This window comes from Canis aureus, chromosome 18, assembly GCF_053574225.1.
Source record: "Canis aureus isolate CA01 chromosome 18, VMU_Caureus_v.1.0, whole genome shotgun sequence".
NCBI lineage: Eukaryota > Metazoa > Chordata > Mammalia > Carnivora > Canidae > Canis > Canis aureus.
Window position 1 is genome coordinate 6,536,848 of NC_135628.1, and position 19,002 is coordinate 6,555,849.

At 40.1% G+C, this 19,002-nt stretch overlaps 1 long non-coding RNA gene across 2 annotated transcripts in view; it reads right to left on the minus strand.

Annotated features, from left to right (window-relative positions):
• The window catches only part of LOC144288533 (uncharacterized), a 69,726-nt gene that overhangs the window by 44,199 nt on the left and 6,525 nt on the right, over positions 1 to 19,002 (minus strand). Inside the window, exons 3-5 of one of the 2 annotated variants that reach the window (XR_013356408.1) lie at positions 18,136 to 18,243; positions 12,520 to 12,737; positions 10,053 to 10,460 (exon numbers count right to left, since the gene is read on the minus strand). This is a non-coding gene — a long non-coding RNA (uncharacterized LOC144288533). Of the gene's footprint in view, positions 1 to 10,052; positions 10,461 to 12,519; positions 12,738 to 18,135; positions 18,244 to 19,002 lie in introns of those variants that run through there. The other variant, XR_013356406.1, reaches the window with a different exon arrangement.

A 19,002-nucleotide genomic window follows, 5' to 3' on the forward strand; every position in this document is an offset into this window, starting at 1 on the left:
ATACTTCTTTTAAAACCTATCTCTAAGTGTTCTGTGACTAACACTACTAAGTAGTAAAATGGTACACTTTCTTCCTAGACATGTAAACATCATCATGTTTATATCAGCATAATTAGGAACTTTACTGGACCATTATAGCTGGATTTTCATCATGCTATCATTAGCTTTTCGATAGCATAAAGACCCAGTTTTCAATGGATATTGTTAGGACATTTTTCTTTTAACCCTATTTGATTGTAACAAGACAGCATTGTCCTGATAGGAAAAAAAGGAATCTTTTTATATGTGCATTTGCGTTAGAAATCATCCGCTGAGATACTCATTTATGTCCTTCCGGATACAGCTTTCTAATGTAGGGCTCTAGTTTGGGAAAAATATGGCAGTGTGATGACTTTTTGTCACAAAACAAATATAGTCTCAGCACCTTGCTAGCCTACTGTAAATATATGATTTTTAATAAAAAAAGAATAAACATTCAAGCATTTCTTTGCCAAAATATATTAGTTATGACCTGCAATATGGCTGTAGTCCTAAATTTCTTCTAAATATAAGGTGTCCACTGTGCCAGATTGTGTGATGACTTCACAATATGGGCAAATGTTCACCAGAAACCATAAGGTGGTTTCTAATAAAGTCAGCTATTACATAATACAAAAAGCTATTACATTGTAATTCATTTCAACAGTTTCAGAATAGAAAATGATTGAAAAAAATGAATAGGCTGGATACATTAGGCTCTCTGGATTTTTTGCAACTGTTTAAGCAACATGCTCAAGGTACTTTATTATCATAGGATCTTAGCACCAGAAAGAATATCAATGACCTCACAGTTCGGCTTTTCCTTTTTCCTCCCACTTGCAGATGAGCGAACTCAGAGAGGATGGCTAAAATATGTTTTTCCTAAATAAAAATCTTAATAGGTGGTTCGAAAACCATCATTTCACTTCTTAAATCTGTGTTTGAAGGGAATTTGTACCGAGAGTTTACAGTTTCTGGGCAAGGATGGACCTCACCCCTTCCCCACCCACACACCCAAGTGAACATGAAATGATCGAATAGTAATCTCCTTGAGCTTATATTCACAGAGAATGTTCCTTTGTTTTGGGTGCAAGTATTATCAAAAGCTTCTGCTTAGCGAAGATTCTATTTATAGTGGCTCGAGTCAATGTTTAAAACACCCAGGCTGTGGTTGGAGCTTGGGCAGACGCACAGCCAGTCATCTTGAGCACAGGAAGGCACATGCTCTTTCACCATCAGTAATGTCTGGGAGCCATGTTACCTGCTTAGGTCTCAGGTAGTCCACCCAGAGAACTGCCAGCTGGGATCTGGAACCTCTACGGCTAAGCAGCAGCAGGACACCAACAGCTCCCAGGGTGACAGAGGAAAAGAAAAGGCATATGTTGTATGGTAGGGCAGGCGCTAAGACAGTAGGTTTAAACACACTGAGGGGCCATGGAGGACAGGGAGGAAGGGAGGGAAACAGGAGAGGTCTGTCTACCACTGCAAGAGGTGGTCACTAGAGGGACCCCAGAGTCCAAACAAAAGCTGAGGGGATGCGTGAAGTGGAATAGTGAACATATCTCAGAAACTTCACGTCCACCGCACACGCACAGTCACGTACCTGCACAAAAAGACTGCGTGGATTGGAATAGATCCCTTGGACCTGAAGTAAGGTTGTCCTTGTGGGTTCTTTTATATTTTGTGTGAGTGCTCAGCTGGCTGACGGATGGACCATTTCACTGGGGGGACTATACAACTACTTCCTTCCACGGTAAAGGAACAGAGCTAGGGTTAGATGTTTGAGGAAAGAACATCAGAGATTATGAGGAAGACCAGCGGAACACAGTTGACCCAAGGATGGGGGTAAGGGGAGGAGATCAACAATGGATTTATTTTAGAGAAATTCTCTTTAACTATACTTGGTGAAGAGTTTTATCCACTTGGGTATTGAAAACTTATAACAGACCCCACTCTAAATCATTTCCATTGTTTTATATACTTAGCGTAATTGTTTAATGGATGGTGTACAGTTATCTCTTGGTGGAGTTGGCTAAATCATTTACAAGGAATATTTTTATTCTTGAAGTTTGTGAGGTTCTATGTTATGTACTGTATCTTCTATATAACATTGTATATATTATATACAACTGTCCTATATTATTACAGAAATGCCCCAAACTGACAGAATGGGATCAGACACATAGGAATTCTGTGTGATGATTATCTTTTTCTAAAAGTGATTCCTATTGTACACGCATACTGAAATATGGTTAATTAAGGTTGATTGATTTAGATCGATTATCTGGCTAACCAAGTAAGTTCAGCATGAAGGGGTTAACCTGTAGAGCCTTGTTGCATGACAAAAGTACCGCCAGGTGGAATCCATGGTTTCAAGTCCTTTAAGACACTTCCTTTCTCTCTCCTAGGAATCTATTTCTTGGGTCACCCCATGTAGAGGCCATGATGCATAATGCTCGATATCGAGGGCTCTAAATAGGTTTTAACCGAATCCTGCCTCTATCCCTCATTACTTGTGTGACTGAACAAGTTACTTAACCTCTCCAAACCTAGTGAAATAAAGGTAATAATAATAATAGTTGCCTCATCCATGTACACTGCTTAGCCCAGTGGACAGCACATAGTAAATGCTCCTTAAATGTTGTATTATTATACTAATAAAACTACTTCAGCTCTTCCATGGACATATGATAAAGTGTTTCCCCTATCCCTCTTTTTTTACATCCTGGGATTCTCTTTTTTTTTTTTTTTTTTTTTTCAAAGTCCACATATATTTATAGCTTTATTTTTTTAATAATAAATTTATTTTTTATTGGTGTTCAATTTGCCAACATACAGAATAACACCCAGTGCTCATCCCGTCAGGTGCCCCCCTCAGTGCCTGTCACCCATTCTCCCCCACCCTCTGCCACCACCCCTAGTTCGTTTCCCAGAGTTAGGAGTCTTTATGTCTGTCTCCCTCTCTGATATTTCCCACCTATTTCTTCTCCCTTCCTGGGATTCTCAACCTTGAATTTATTTTGGTGACCTAATTTAGTTCTTATATTCCTGAAATTACGTCTTTTTATTTTATCTTCTGCTCCATGAGAAATCAACATCTTGCCAAACCCAGCCTGACAATCCAACCTTGACTCCCGACATTTGATGACTCACCTTGGTAGTCTTTGTCCCATATTACACTCTGACTTCTATGAATTCTGCTGTACTAAGTAAGTAGAAGAGGTCTGAGTCCTTCTGGTTCACCCTCTTGGCTGGTACACGAATGTTTTATTAGCTTTTCCATAATTTATATAATAATAACAACATTTACTCTGTTCTGCTACAGACCTGGCAGGGAAGCTCCAGATAAAAGGTCTCAGTGGAGATATTTTTGACACAGCTGTGCCATCATCAGTTATGATTAGCTCACCCTGAAGAATAATCTCAAAATAGGTCATCAATTGTCACTAAATTCCTTGGTCAGGGGTGATAGCCCCAACCCAGCATGCCACCTAGCAAATGTCTATACTTGGAAGCAGAAGACAAAAAAAAAAAAAGGAATGCACGTTAAATAAAAAAAAGAGAATGTAATAAGCCTATGCAAATCTATCACGGCTACAGGGAAGATTTCTCCAAATGATTGCCACGACAATAGCCACCATTTATTTCTGCCCCATAACCGTCCTTTTGTTTGTGGTTTTAGCTTCTGTTTGTATACATTGGCTACCTGGACGTTACCTTGCAAGAATTCTGAGTATTCAGATAAGCGTTCACAGAGATTTTGTACAACCGTGTTGTTTTACGCATCTCACAAGCTTTCCACTCCAGGGCTGCCCGGGATGTGGCCGTGTGAAGGACAATGTCTATAGTGCGCTTATTCCCCGGGACTGTCGTGCTCTGTAGCTGTGACCAGAGTTGGTACACTGTGTCACAGGCTGGGTTCTCTGGACCTCGAGATTGAGAGTGCTTTGGAGTACAGGGTGTTTATTAGTGGTCTCCTCCTATGGATGGGATGAGGAGGAAGTAGGATTGGAGGGAGGGAGAAGTTGAAGGGTGGTAAAAGCCTGCAAAAACCTTGGTCAGCTGCTGGAATACGTGTCCCAATCCGCAACAAAGCTGGGCCTTGATACTTCCACCTTCATCAGTGGTCAGGTGTGGACCATCCAGGGAAGAGGAAGCTTGGCCTTGACAGGTGGAGGGTGTGTAAAGACAGCATTCCTGGCAGCTGGGCAACAGCTGTCTTGATGAGAACACAGGTGGTGAGTCCCTGGCCCACCGCTGCCAGCTTTCAGGTCACAGATCACTTGTGTTTTGATGTCTCATACGCAGACCAGCACATTTTGCGTAACAGGCTGTATCCATTGCTTCTTTCTTCTCATCCTTCCCCTTTATACCACTACCGCCCCTCTCCCCTCTTCTCCCCGCCCCCCCCGAATACACACTTCCAGGGGAGCTAGAAAGCAGGCTCTGCACTCGTCATCTTGCATAATTCCTTTATTCAGATGACAAAGGATGCACTAAAGTTCAAGGTCATGTATGTAGTACAGAGATAGAGCCTAGACCCAGTTGGTCCAAGATCTGTCTGTAAATCCCATATATTCGCCACTGAACTATGCTGCCTTCACGTGAAGACTGCGTATTCCTGGAGAGCAGTATTTAAAATGTATTATTTCTCTGAATTGAAATTTTCCCTCGTGGATGCACTTTCTTTCGGTCGGATCTTCCTTTTACCCATAGCCACCTTCAGCTTCTCTCTTAGCTGGGCGAATCTGTCACTTACCAAAAGTATAAACCCAAGTTAGAAAACACGTGTCATCCAGGCTTTCCTCGGGTTAAACTTCCCTTGCAGGATCATAGGTAGGTTCATCCGATGTGCACCTGTGCCCCAGCTGAGACTTCTAGCTAAAGAGACTTCTAGCTAAAGCTATGGAAGAACCGGCCTAAGTTTTCCACAATTTAAATGTCAAACCACGCCCCAGCCTAGCTCATTTAGATTGCAGTAGAAAATAGAAAAAGCAAGCAAGTTTTGGGCCCTTTCTCCCACTTATATACAAGATGATTTAGAGAGAAGGCATAGAGGAATTTTATAGCAACTAAGGTCTGTTTTGTTAAGGAATTATCATAACTTGTTCAGTTTTAGAACTCTTTGATACGTCTTTTGGCAGAGGGACACACACACACACACAGAATGATCTAATGGTCTTTTCCCAAGGTTAGGTACTCTTCCTTTGCACTAACGGGTCACAGTATGGGACTGGTGCCATTTAGCTCCCACAAGCCAGGAGGTCCTGAGACCGGTCGCTCACTCATTTTATAATTTACAGCATAGGGTGACATGCAAATAGATAAAAAAAAGACTTTGCCATTTTCTCTGTAATGAGGAACTTTCACATCAGCATATACTAAAGAATCCATCAGTACTATGGTCTGCTGTTTCTTCATTGTTTCATATCACTGTCCTTAAGCCACTTATTAGCCAGGTTCTCTTCAACATAAATGCAGCACCTTAATCCATCCAATTTTAATTCCCATAAAAGGTTATTTCACAAAATATTGTTGAGTAGTGAATGCATTCCCTCTCTGCCTTCCCCAGCATTTCATGGGCATTTCTAGACTGTAAGACAAACACTCTCAGCACAGTTATATTAAGAGACTGAATAGGAGACACTACATTAAACTTAAATTTTTTTTCCCTTTGTGTTGCATCTCTGATCTGAGATGCCCTTCTGTCAGCCGTGCTACACAGAATTTGACTGAATGTGCTGGCTATGTTCCTCTCTATTGCTCACATTGGGACTATAGTCATTAGTGTTCTCTCTTTCTTCCCTTTCTTCACAGGATGTCCTGATTCTTGGAGAGGGTCACACAAATAGCCATCCAGTGCAGAAGAATAGAATTCTCTGCCACTGTTACCAATCCTCTTCGTGCTTGAATTGTAATACACTCTAGCTATTGGTCTCTGAGAATCTATCAATTATCCACCTTTGGGACAGACCAAATCACTTAGGTGGATTAAAACTGGAGATATGTAGGCTCCTCTCCCCTCCTCCCACCCAACCATATTGAACTGGGGTCTCTAGAGATATAGTCTGGGAATCTGCTCTGTAACAAAGACCTGAGTGACCCTTAGGCATATGAAAATTTGAGAACCATTGAATCATCAGAGGATAGTTAACCTATTTTCAGTCTATGGCTCAATATCAAAGAACTCTTGATAATGTGAGGACCCTGGGGACATCTGGTCACAATGGCTCTGTGAGGAGCTGTTTTGAAGCACGCCTCCACTCTTATCACTTAAAAGTGAAAGATAAAATATAAAAAGAAAACACCCTAACACAAAGCCTGGTTCAAAAACAAACCAAACATCTCCTTGGACTAGAAAAATTGGGAAGTGTGGCTGAATATAAATGACTTTTGGGCTCCTGAGCCAAAAGCTGGTAGTGGGGGGTAGGGGCTCGGTTCCTGTGCTCCAGCTCCTCTGCTGGAAGCAAGGGGATAGCTTAGGGCTCTCAGCTCATGAAAGAAGCTAGAATTCGGAGTATCCGAATTATGGTTTTATGCAAATTATGGGCTTAGGGAGGCAGGAGGATAAAGCACTGTCTTGTGATCAGAACTAGGCCAAGAGAAAGAAAAACAAACCAAAAATCAAATCAAACCGAACCAACCAAACAAAAAAAACCTCCTCCTCATAATGACCCCGAAAACCCAATTATCTAAGACAATTGAAGGAACTGCATGCAGAGGAAGACAACACAGTCCACAGTGAATAAAATCAATAATTAAAAAAGAGCTTTACTTCAGATAAAACTTAACCTAAAGTATCAATGACCAAAAAATGAAAATAAATGTAATATGTGTATGATAATAATTCTAAGGGCTGGGAGAGAAACTATCTCCCTCTCTGATTGTCCCCACCCTGACTGTTGGGTGTTCTCCAAGGTCTTTGGTGACTGCTCAGGAGTTACCTACTGTAATACAGCCCCATATCACAGTTTTGTTAACCCACCTCAACAGAATTCAGAGATAATAACAAAGACTTAAAAGGAGAGCACTACTTTTTATAGAAATAGGGTAACTGAGGTGAAATGAATGCTTGAAACAATAAAAAGTTCTCCTTGCTCATTGACTTAGTCATGAGGCTCATTTATCTCTCTTCTCTAAGACTAAGGGTGCATCTTTTTTTTTTTTTTAAAGATTTTATTTATTCATTTATTCATGAGAGACCCAGAGAGAGAGGCAGAGACACGGGCAGAGGGAGAAGCAGGCTCCCTGCAGGGAGTCCGATGCAGGACTTGATCCCGGGACTCCAGGATCACGCTCTGGACTAAAGGCGGATGCTCAACTGCTGAGCTGCCCAGGTGCCCCCTCATGTGCATCTTGGTTATATGGTGGCGCATGGAGCCCTACAGTGTTTTGTCACTGGTTTGTCTGCTTATGTGGAATAACCATTTAAAATAAGGACACTCTAAGCCTTCTCACCGCAGGGGCCACAGTTAGCATAGTGTGCCACCTCTCTTTTAGGTATAAACAATACAGGAGTTTTTTGACTTCCCGTGTGTCACAGTCAACTCTGAAGGGTCCAGTAGCAAATCATACTTGAAAGTGATTGCAGAGGAGGTGACCAGGAGATAAACCGGCTGAGGAGCCTCAGCCATTCAGAAGGCAGCACCATGAATTATCTACCCATAAGTGATGGCTTTTCATGTGAGACATAATAACATCATTCCAGAAAATGGTTTTCATGACCTCTTACTTGTAGGATATCCAGGAATTATCTGCATGAAGGCATTGACAAGAAGATAGATATGGTGGCTCAGGCTTGATTCTCACATTAAACATGATAAAGACATGTAACACATGATGGGATAGCTGATAAAATATTTTAGAGTTCCCTAATTTTTCATGAAAAGTAATAACAAAAAAATTGTTTTAAAAAATTATAGGCTCAATCAGTTTTTACCTCGGTCTGAGATCCCACCACAAAATCTTCAGCTCTGTGATGGTTTTATAGGGAGTAGTTACGTTGCACATAAACATGTACCACGTACGTTGCATTGTTCTCAAGTTTCAGAAGATCACAGGCAAATTATCACACTTCATCCCCTGAGTCAAATGGGAAGGTGAAAATATTGTAGACAACTAAGGATAGTCCAAGAGCAGTCTATAAAAAGAAATTAAAAATCCTTTACTTCTATCCTTCTCCTCTTCCTTACTTTCTTAGCTTCCTTCTCCCTTTTCTTTCTATAATTGAAAAATTCATTCAGACCTTCAGATGTTTATCCTATCCCAACTGTATGTGTGCTGAGGATATAAAAACAGAAAGGGACATTCTAATTTTATATGGTGTCGCTTTCAAGAAGATTACAAAGCTCTGTTTGAATACAGGAGATGTGCTAGATGCTGCCGGGAGTACTAAGGGAAGGTGAGCAAGGAATTTAAGGAAATACCTGAAACCTGGAGGATTAGGACAAGTTTGCCAGAGAAGTAGGGACAGATTGTTTCAGGATAAAGAGGAAGGTGGTTTAATGAGACACAGGCATGAGAAGGCATGGATCTTCAAGCAATTACAAGGAAGTCAGGTTTGTTCTTAGTAATAATACTGTCATGGTTCGTTTTATGTATCGTTCGGCTAGGTTATGATTCCCAGGTGTTTGGTCAGACTCTAGTCTCCGTGTTGCTGTGAAGCTGTGTGAATGTTATTATCTTCCATAATGTGGGTGGGCCTCATCTGAGCAGTTGAAGGCCTTAAGAGCAAAAACAGGTTTCCTGGAGAAGGAGGAATGCTGGGACTTCTTCCCCAAGACTGTAACATAGCAATTCTGCCTATATTTCTGCCCTACAGTCCAGCATGCTGGTCTGCCCTGCAAATTTCAGACGTGTTAGTCCTCACAATCCCATGAATCAATTCTTTAAAATCTTTTCCTTTCCTTTCCCTCCCTCCTTCCTCCCTTCCTCCTCCTTCCTCCACCTTCACTCTATTGTCCTGTTACTCTGAAAACTGTTTACTAATGTAGATACTAATACATAGTATTGGTGTGTTATGCCCATTTCCATGGCTCATTTGATTAACTTCTCATTATAACTATTTAAGTGAGGCAAAGGCAAACAAAGAAAAACAAAAACTTGCCTAAAGCTGTGATTTCAGCTATTTTGTGTGACTCTACCTTCACTCTTAATTACTATACTACCTTAAAATCTAAGTTGTGCAGGGGTTCCTGGGTGGCACAGTTGGCTAAATGTCCGACTCTTGGTTTTGTCTCAAGTTGTGATCTTAGGGTTATGATCTCATGGTGGTGGGATCAAGCCCTGTGTCAGGCTCTGTGCTGAGTGCAGAGTCTGCTAAAGCTTCTCTCTTCCTCTCCCTCTCCCCCTCCCTGCTTTACACGCATTCTCTAATAAATTAAAAAAAAAAAAAAAGAAGAATCTGAGTTGTGGAGAACTAATAAAAAACAACATTCATAAGGAAGGGGGGCAATATGCCTGGTGTAAAAAATAATGAAAGCTTGAAAACCAAAGAATTTATTTAAAAATTAAGAGTCATCCTTTTTGATAAAACTTTCCAAAGCACTGATGGTCCCATTTGACATCTCTGAGTCTGCCAAATGGCTTCTCTTCAGAATATTCAGTATGCCTCTCTTCAAAAATCACTTGACCTAATTGTCGATTGAATCTAAGCCCCACCATCTTCTTCCTCAGTTCCTTTAATATTGAAAAGATGATGTCCAAAAAAGAAAGCCAAAAAAAATAAAAATAAATAAAAAATAAAAAATAAATAAAAAAAAAAAGAAAGCCATTCTTTAGACATCAACATGGCTATAATGGGATTAGCCATCCACGTGAGCATGTGTGTGTTTTCAGTAAATATTAACAGTAACAATAATAATGTGTAAAATACTGCAGTTCAGTTCTGCTAAAACATGCAGCCACAGACCCTGCCCTCCACAAAGTGATAATCTAGTAAAATGTGTTCCAAAGTAATTACAATGCAAGTATGAGAGGTCTAATGAGAATTGGAGATAGTAGTCTCTTATTAGAAATTACCACCACATCTTCTATAGTTAAAAAATTAGCAAATCAAGAAAACCTTTTAGGCATAACTAAGATTTAAGCTTTTTTTTTTTTTTCTGTGATTTGGGTGATTTTAACCCAGAGTGGTTTTTAACAGCAATAAAATATCATTTTATTGAAAGTTTGTATTTCTTTTGCCTATTTCATTGCTTTCCAAACAACAGGAAAGGCTGTGATGCTTCATATCACCCAATTCCTTAGATTCCCATCCGTGACGATCTGTTCTTCTGTTTTGTTTTTCCTTCTTCCTTCTTCTTCTCACACTAATTTTATTTTGGTTCACTTCCAGATTTGTCTTCCCACTTCTCTACTGCATGGATAGGGAGATGTTACATAGAGTCAAAGAGATGTGTTCTAGAGTCCCGGCACCACCGCTTACTATATGACCTTGACACCTTGAAGAGATTCATGATAATCCATCTTTGATATGTATTATAAGAGCTCAATTAATATATATTCATCCTCTTAAAATCTTCTGGTGGTTTCCCATTGCACACTGGGTAAATTTTCAAACGACTTACTACTTTAGTGTGAAAATGAATGACTTGGGCAATTTGTTCTTAAACCACCTACCTTAATCCACCCAGGCTGTTCTAGCAGAATACCAGAGTGGAGGGTTTATAAACAACAGAAATTTATGTCTCACATTTCTGAAGGTGGAAAGAGCAAGATTAAGGCACAGTTTTGGTGTCTACTGAGGACCCAATTCCTCATTCATAGACAGCCTCTTTTTCACTGTGTCCATGTGAGGAGCAAGGGAGTTCTCTGTGATCTCTTCTGTAAGGGGACCCATTCTATTCATGCGGGCTCCACCCTCATCACCTAATCAATCACTTCCCAAAGACTTCACCTCCAAATACTACTTTGGGGATTAGGCTTCAGCACATGAATTTTGAGGGAAAAGAAACAGTCGGTCTCTAGGACTACACTTCCAGTCATTGGCCTGGGCCACTTTGATGTGGGCCTTCTGCTGAATGAAGACCAGTGCATTTATTGTCTTAACATTTTTCCCCATCAACTTTGATTCTCTTTATCAGATAAGCAGGGATTCTGTGGGGTCTAAATTTTATGTGACTTGGAAGGTCTCCTTTAAGAAGGATTGGAAAGAGGGAAAGGGCAGAATTATGAATACAACATGGAGTACAGGTGTGGGGAGGGACCCATGCTCCTTAGAGTTCATTTCCTTCCTAGTCCGTCTTCCTCTGCCTATTGCACACTTTAAGATCTTTTCCCTTTTCTCTGCTCATTAAATATAACCTACTGCCAACCCAAATAGTAAAAGTGTTTCAAGCCCACTGCAATATTTTTCTCCTCTGAATTCTTCTAGCACTTATTATCTGCACTCTAACTTAGGCTGCATTGCAGATGGATTTATACAGTTACTTAAGTTGACATGCATATATGATTTTACAAAATGTCTAGTGTGATTACCAATTCCCTGGGTATTGGTTCTGTTCCCACCCTCACCCCTAACCCAACTTCGTGTTTTGCATATGTAGGTGCTCAGTATTTGTTGATTCATATCAAAGATGAGATTTCCAAGATCCATTTTGTAGTGAAGAGAGCACAACTTGTTTTTATTTAAATATAGGTTGCTCCAACTATAATCCCAAAGGCACCAAGCCCACCCAATTAAAATTAAAGTTCTTTTTATTTACATGTCATAAAAAATGTGTTAAGTAAACTAAATGGGTATGTACAATAGATTTCTTCTAAAAATTAACTTTGAGGAGACTTGTGGGGCATCTGCCTTTCATGTTTTGTTACATTTCAGTACATTTATATGAAGATCATTTTCTCAATTTTTTTACTAAACAATCAGTTCAATGCATTTTATAGTGTCTTTTCCTAAAGAAGTCTACTTCTAAAATAGTGTTATCCATATGAAAGAGGGTGTATTTCTAAATGAAGTGTCATTAAAAGCGGCAGGAAGGAGAGCATTTATGCACCATGTCTTAAACCATCCTTCCTTCATTTGTACTGCTGTGGAAGTATATTTCTTAAGCCCTTGATGTGACTATATCAGCAAAATATAATAAATTAACATGAGTAATCCTCGACTTTTATTATACTGTATCTTTTCACATGAAAAGCATATAAGTAGGCATGAAATACCATGAATTTTCTACCCCTAACTGCATTATATAAAGAGCTGTCGTAGGCATATGAAGTGCTTTTAATCTGAATGAACTTCATTAGCTTTGGATTTAGTTGTGCATTCAGGGTACAAGTTGAAAGGCCTACCTGTTTGCTCAGGCTTTTCTTAGCGTTTGCCTGAGCGATGCAGAAGGGATGTAGTGCGAGGGGCAGAGGTGGTTAGAGAAATGCTCAGAAGCAGCAGCACTTTTGAACACTCGCAGCAATCTATACAACCCAAGATGTGTTTCATCTAGAACTGACCAGGAATTGTCTTCTGGGAGCTTCTAGTGGGGCCTCCACGGGAATCGCTCTTACCTCTGGACCACAAGGATCCCGAGCCCAGGCATGACAGAAGGGAGTGCGGGGGGAAAGGTCCAGGAGAGAGAAGAGAGGCATCCCATGCACTACAGGAACCACCGGCAGGTGTCAAGGGCTCGCTCTGGGCCAGGTGTCACTCCAGCTCTGTACATCTTCTTTAAGCCCACACAACCCAGCAAGGTCTACATGGTCATTTTCCTCATTCTGCAGATGTCCTGTGAAGGTCAGAGAGGTTAAATATCTTGCCCGGGGCCCTGCCATGTGGTGTGAGCAGAGTGGAGATGTGAAGCCAGTCTGGCTCCAGAGGCACTCTTTAGCCACTCTGGTATGCAGAGTGCCGGGGATAAATAGGTGGTTAAAAAGACAACTCTAATGTTAAAGAGGTTTACATTTTATTGAGGGATGGCTGTTATCTAAAAGCAGAATAATAAGTTACATTGCTTCTAAGTAAAATAAAGGGAAATTAAAAGACAAAAGACATAAAGATACTATCCACCTGGAAGACAACAACTGTTAACCTACACGGGCCCTGAGGCCTCCATTAGCTGCAGAGTGATGCTAGGCCAAACACAGGCATGTGTGCATGCATGTGTGTGTGTGTGTAGGGGGGGGGTTGGGTAGTGGAGTTGGGGGCAGAGCAGGGCAATTACTGTTTTCAAAGAATTCCTAATGGGATAGTGAGCCATTCATGAAAAATAAATAAATAAATAAACGTCACAGACCAGAATACGTGCTGGGAGACTGAAGCGTGGAGCAATGGAAGCCCAGAGCAACAAGAGGTTGACTAAGCTGGTATTCAGGAAGGACTTCCTGGAGGAGGTGATGATGTTTAGACTTGGAGTTGGTAGCATTTTGCTCTATGTTGATGGGAGGGAGGGCAGGAACAGCAGGCAGAAGGAAGAGCAGAAGCCAGTGTAAGAGATGGCTAGCTCAGGACATACTCAGCACTTCCGTGCAGTCCCGTGTAGACGGCTGCCAGTGCCGCACGGGGAGAGTAGGGAAGTGTGAAAAGGTAAGGTGTGGGAGCTAAAAATCACGCAGCTGGGTAGAAGCCAGGCTGTGAAGGCATTATAATGTCTTGGCAATGCCTGGGGTCTTATCAGACATAATGGGGCCTACCCGTGGTTCTCCTGTAGGGGGACTGCTTGCTCAGAAGAGTGCAGTGGGAAGATTCCTCTTAGGAAGAGAAGAACGAACGAACGGGAAGGAGGGAAGGCCCCAGACAGGGAGAGCCAGCGCACACATTAACATACTGGATTCCATGAGAAGCAGCAGTGGCTTGAATTCAACAAATGACGATAGAAATAGAGTATATGGGATAGGAAGTTAAACAGCACAGTGGATCTTTTCTACTTTAAAAGCACACGGGGAATAAATGCAGAAAATCTCACCTTCCTTATCAGCCCAGTTGAGCAAGGAGAAAGGTTCTCCCATTATACTTAATTGACAGTTGGTTCACTCTGCACAATGCAGCATTAGGTGTCCTTCCTACTAAAATCTCACCAACTAATGAAATAAATTATGATAGAAGAAGAAATCTCACTATTCCTTTTCAAATTCTGTGTCAAAGAACAGGTCAGAATCAAACACACTTGGGCATGTCAGTCTTCGACCTTGGTATTTCTAGTGCATTTAAATACTACTCTGTTATTTGTGGAAATGTGATGTCCTTAAATAAAATAATGACCTTATTAACCCACTATTATTAGAATATATACAAACTCTGACAGTTTTTCGTGACGATTAACTGAGTTCTATATAGTACACATACTGGTGTCTGATGTATAGTAAGTGCTAGAAAACTGTAAGCTATTATTATCATTATCATTTTTATTAGCAGTACTAAGGTTAGTGTCCCTGGGCTAGGATGTTTAGTCTGATTTAATGCTGTTCCTATGATCAACTACAGATGTTTGCAAGGTGGCTAGCCCAGGTCGTAGGTGCAGTACGCTGTTTATCAGTGGAGCCAACTGGAATCCACTGAGATACTCCAGCATCTACCATCAATGACTTCATCACCTTCATAGTACAGAAATTCAGAAGCTGGTTTAACAAGTTTATTTTCACAGGTGAACATTTGCAAATATGAGTATGACTTTAATTAGAAAAAACAACATGATAAGGATACTCAGCACTGTGATCCACAATAAAAGCAAATCCTGCTGTCTTCAAGCCAGTGGGTGTTATCCTTGCATAAGAACCCTAGGATCATGCCCTTAATTAGCTAATTATTTAGAAATTAGAAAGGAATCACTTAACAAGGAACACGCACCCCATGATACAAGTGACATGAGTGGTGAGTAAATTTACTTTCAAGAATTAATAAAGAGTGTCAATGAACTACATATGGTATTCATGTGTAATTAAAAACAAATTACAGAGTAGAGAAACATGAAACATGCTAGTAAATTAATCTCCTCAATTAACCCCCCAAAAAAATCTCCCAAAATTTTTTATAGAAAACATATGTTTTTGGCACAAAATATGGAAATGATTTCCCTCTGTCTGACCCAATGTTTGTTTTAAAAAAATCAACAAGATTACAGCAATATATGAGGAATATTTCACTGACACGTGAGCCAGAAGACCTTGAACAACAACAATACAAAACAACCCTCTCCACATTTGCTTTGGCAAGTATTTCCCCTGCTAATTAAACATGGTATACGTGAACGAGTAAAAATAATCTACTGTGAATAGTATTCCACCTTTTTTTTCCTGTACAATAATAAATATAACATTCCAGATGTACAGCAGGAATCAGAATCACATAGATTTATGAAGTACTCTTCCACATTTCCTTGCAAAAAAAGAGAATCCTGGACCTGGTGGGCTATATTCTCCTGTAAAGCAATCACAGCTTATGCTCTGTGAAACTCCTGGTAAACTTCAATTAGCAATGAAATACTGCAAACCTCACTGTTGAAGAAGAATGGGAGTAGAACCAAGAAATAAGGGTAATACTTCAGGGGAAAATATAACAGATCCCCAGATTATCTATGTTACACTCAGTGGAATTTATTTGAACCTCATCTTACTAAATTTGACATCCTCTGTGTTGTTCTGCATTTATCTGTTCAATTGCGGAGCTGGTCACTTATTTCATAACCTTTACCACTACTCGCTTCTGAAATAAGCAACCCATAGAGACACTAAGAAGAAAAACATAAAAATAAGAGGAAGTTGAGAGGATGGTAGGAAGAAATTGGAATAATTAATAGAAGATAGAGCCAAGTATAAAATTAGTGCACAAATAATGATAATTCCTCCCATAACTTATTAGAGATGGGTTACAAATCTGCCTCTGAGCTGCCTAAGAATCAACCCAAAGACACAAATATGGTCATTTACTTAACACAATTCAGAAGTGAAAATAGGCATGGTAAGTCATTGAATCCTGATGAAATTTCTACCCTAGGTTTTCAGGTACAGAAAGAACCCATGTAGGGATCCCTGGGTGGCGCAGCGGTTTGGCGCCTGCCTTTGGCCCAGGGCGCGATCCTGGAGACCCGGGATCGAATCCCACATCGGGCTCCCGGTGCATGGAGCCTGCTTCTCCCTCTGCCTGTGTCTCTGCCTCTCTCTCTCTCTCTCTCTCTGTGACTATCATGAATAAATAAATAAAATCTTTAAAAAAAAAAAAAAAAAAAGAACCCATGTAGTATAGTGCCAATGTGCCAAGGGATAAAGGAGCCAATTAATGCATACCACATACTACCAACATCTTTCTAATAAATCTAAAGACCATTCTCCATGACTTTTTAAAAAAAATGTTTCAATATGACCTGCTGGCAAAAGCCTACATACCAGTCAAAATAATCTGGTGTAGTTTTCCATGACCTGGATTATTCTGAGGACATCGTTTGGATTTTGGAAGGGCTAAAAATAATTAATAGTTCTTGAAGTGTGGTCCCCCAACCAGGGAATTAGCATCACCTGGGAACTAACAGAAATACAAATGTTTAGGTTCCACCTCAGACCTTCTTGCATAAGAAACTCTGGGAGTGAGGCCCAGCAATTAATCAATTAAATTGCACGTTGGAGAAAGACAACAAGGTGAATTTATAGTTGAAAAAGGCAAATAAAACATGTTTATACAACATATACCTTTTAGTGTTTCTGGAGTATATACCGTTAAGTGAATGACTTGGTCAAAGGAAACTGAATGAACAGAGGAAAGAATTTATGAATTTAAAGGGTGTTTCAGAAAAGAGTTGTTATTTTAGGAAATCTTAAGTACTTAGTAGAGAAGGTGAGGAATGGAGTGATAAAAAGGCTGTGAGGGGGGATAGGTTATGTGACTCATAACAAAACTATGTGATCCTGAAAGTTCTGCTTTTACATGAAAAAAATATGCAACACCAACAGCTGTATTGTAAAGATTGCATCTGCTCAACCATACCAGAGTCAGTCATGGCTTCAATGTTGTAAGAAACGCTTCATGGAATAGGGTGTATTGATTTGTGGTTCTGAGTGTTCAAGGGATCAGACCAGCCACGGAAGTTCAGATATATTGCAATGCGTGGTCAATTATCATCCTGCATATAATTACATATAATAATTATATATTACATTAATATCTATATATTGAATTTAAAGTACAGAATTCAAACATCAGGGCTGTGGACTGAATTATATTCCCCCAAATTTCTATGTTGAACCATAGCTCCCAAATGTTGACTTTTGGAAATGAGGCCTTTGGGAGGTAACTAGGTTTAGATGAGGTCTTGTCGGTTGAGGCCCTCATGATGAGATTAGTGCCCTAAATGAGAAGAGACACAGGGCTCTCACTCTCTCTCCATCCCCCCTCCATCTCCCTCTAACTCCCTCTCTACCCCTCTCTCCTTCTCCCTCCCTCTTCTACCACCCGGTGAGGCCCAGTGAGAAAGCAGGCCCCTACAAGCCAGAAAGAGAGCTTTTAATGCCTTCAGCACCTTGATCTTGGACTTGTAGCTTCCAAAACTATAAGATAATAAATATCTGCTGTTTGAGTCAAGTAGTCTTTTGCATTCTGTTATGGCAGCTTTAGCTAATTCGGATAATAGGTTTGAAACAGAGGCCCCTGTGGGACTCGGTCAGTTCAGCGTCTGCCTTTGGCTCAGGTCAGGATCTTGGAGCCTTGAGATGGAGCCCAGCCGGGAACCTGCTTCTCCCTCTGCTTCCACCTGCCGCCCCGCCCACCCGTGCTCTCTCTTTCTCTCTGTCAAATATATAAAATCTTTTAAAAAATAATAAGTGAAAACTTTGATTTTAGTCCTTCAGAATTTAGAAGGAATTTTTAGTCCTGTGGGGATTTTATGACAAAATCTTCAAGTTACTAATCTCTGATCATTTAAGTGATTATTGGAGACTTGGTTTCAGACAGTGAGGCACACCAGCTGTTCCTGCAGGTCTCCTTCCCACTGTGGAGTAACCCGACCTGAAAATAGGAGCTTTGGGAGGAAGAAAAAAATCACCACTTTATAATATATTGAGATGATAAAAATAATGTTCATTAGGATTTCATGGAAAAAGTGAAGTGACCATTTGACTCATGGTCAGATTTAGCCCACGGCCGTAGGTTGCCAGGCCCTACTATATAATGTTGAAAACTCATGCTCATGTAGTACTTACCGTTTTTGTAAAACTCAGGAGCAACCAAATCTAAGTAACATGTTTTGTTGTGATGACGCTATTCTTAAAAGGATTCGATAAACACAAAATTCAGTGTAGCGATCACCTCTGAGGGAGGAAAAGTAATGAGAACATATGAAAAGACGAAACACCTTCAGTAATATCTTAGCTCTTAGGTTGTGGGGTGGAATCACAGGGCTTTTTTTGCCTACTGTGCTTCACAACTCTCATATCTGTTTCATATACTCTTTTTATATTTCAAATGTTATATAATTAAAATTATCACTGCCTCCCTAAATGATTTAATTTTCTAGAAGTGACTTTGTCCCTTGTGGTTAGGTCACTGGTTCTCCCATGACATCACGTTTCTCACCACCAAAGGGCCACTCTGGAAGCCTTTCAGGGGAAATACGTGAATACATTAATTTAGACAGACTTAACATAGGCAATTATGAATCTCTGTAGCATGTATAAATATTGTGTATATACATATTGCCATAAAAATTTTTAAATTTGAAATATGGGATAAAGTCATCTATTTCCTGAAGTTTCAAACAGTTCATAAGATTATGTTTATGTGATTCAGAGACAAAGGCTCAATGGCCATATTGTGTAGCAGGGATAGTTATAACGTCTGTCAACCTTATGTATATATTTTCTAAATATACACATTACGCAAAGAAATTATAAAACCTCAAAACTATAGTTCACCTAAAATAAATATGGCATTGTACACAGGGTGTTGGCCTGGCGCTAAGTAATTATGGGAAATAACCTGAATGTGATCCTTAAGTTATACAGGCTTATATCAGGTTTCTGCAAAAATCATATAAAATTCCTCTTTCTAAGGGTCTGCAGGGGAAACAC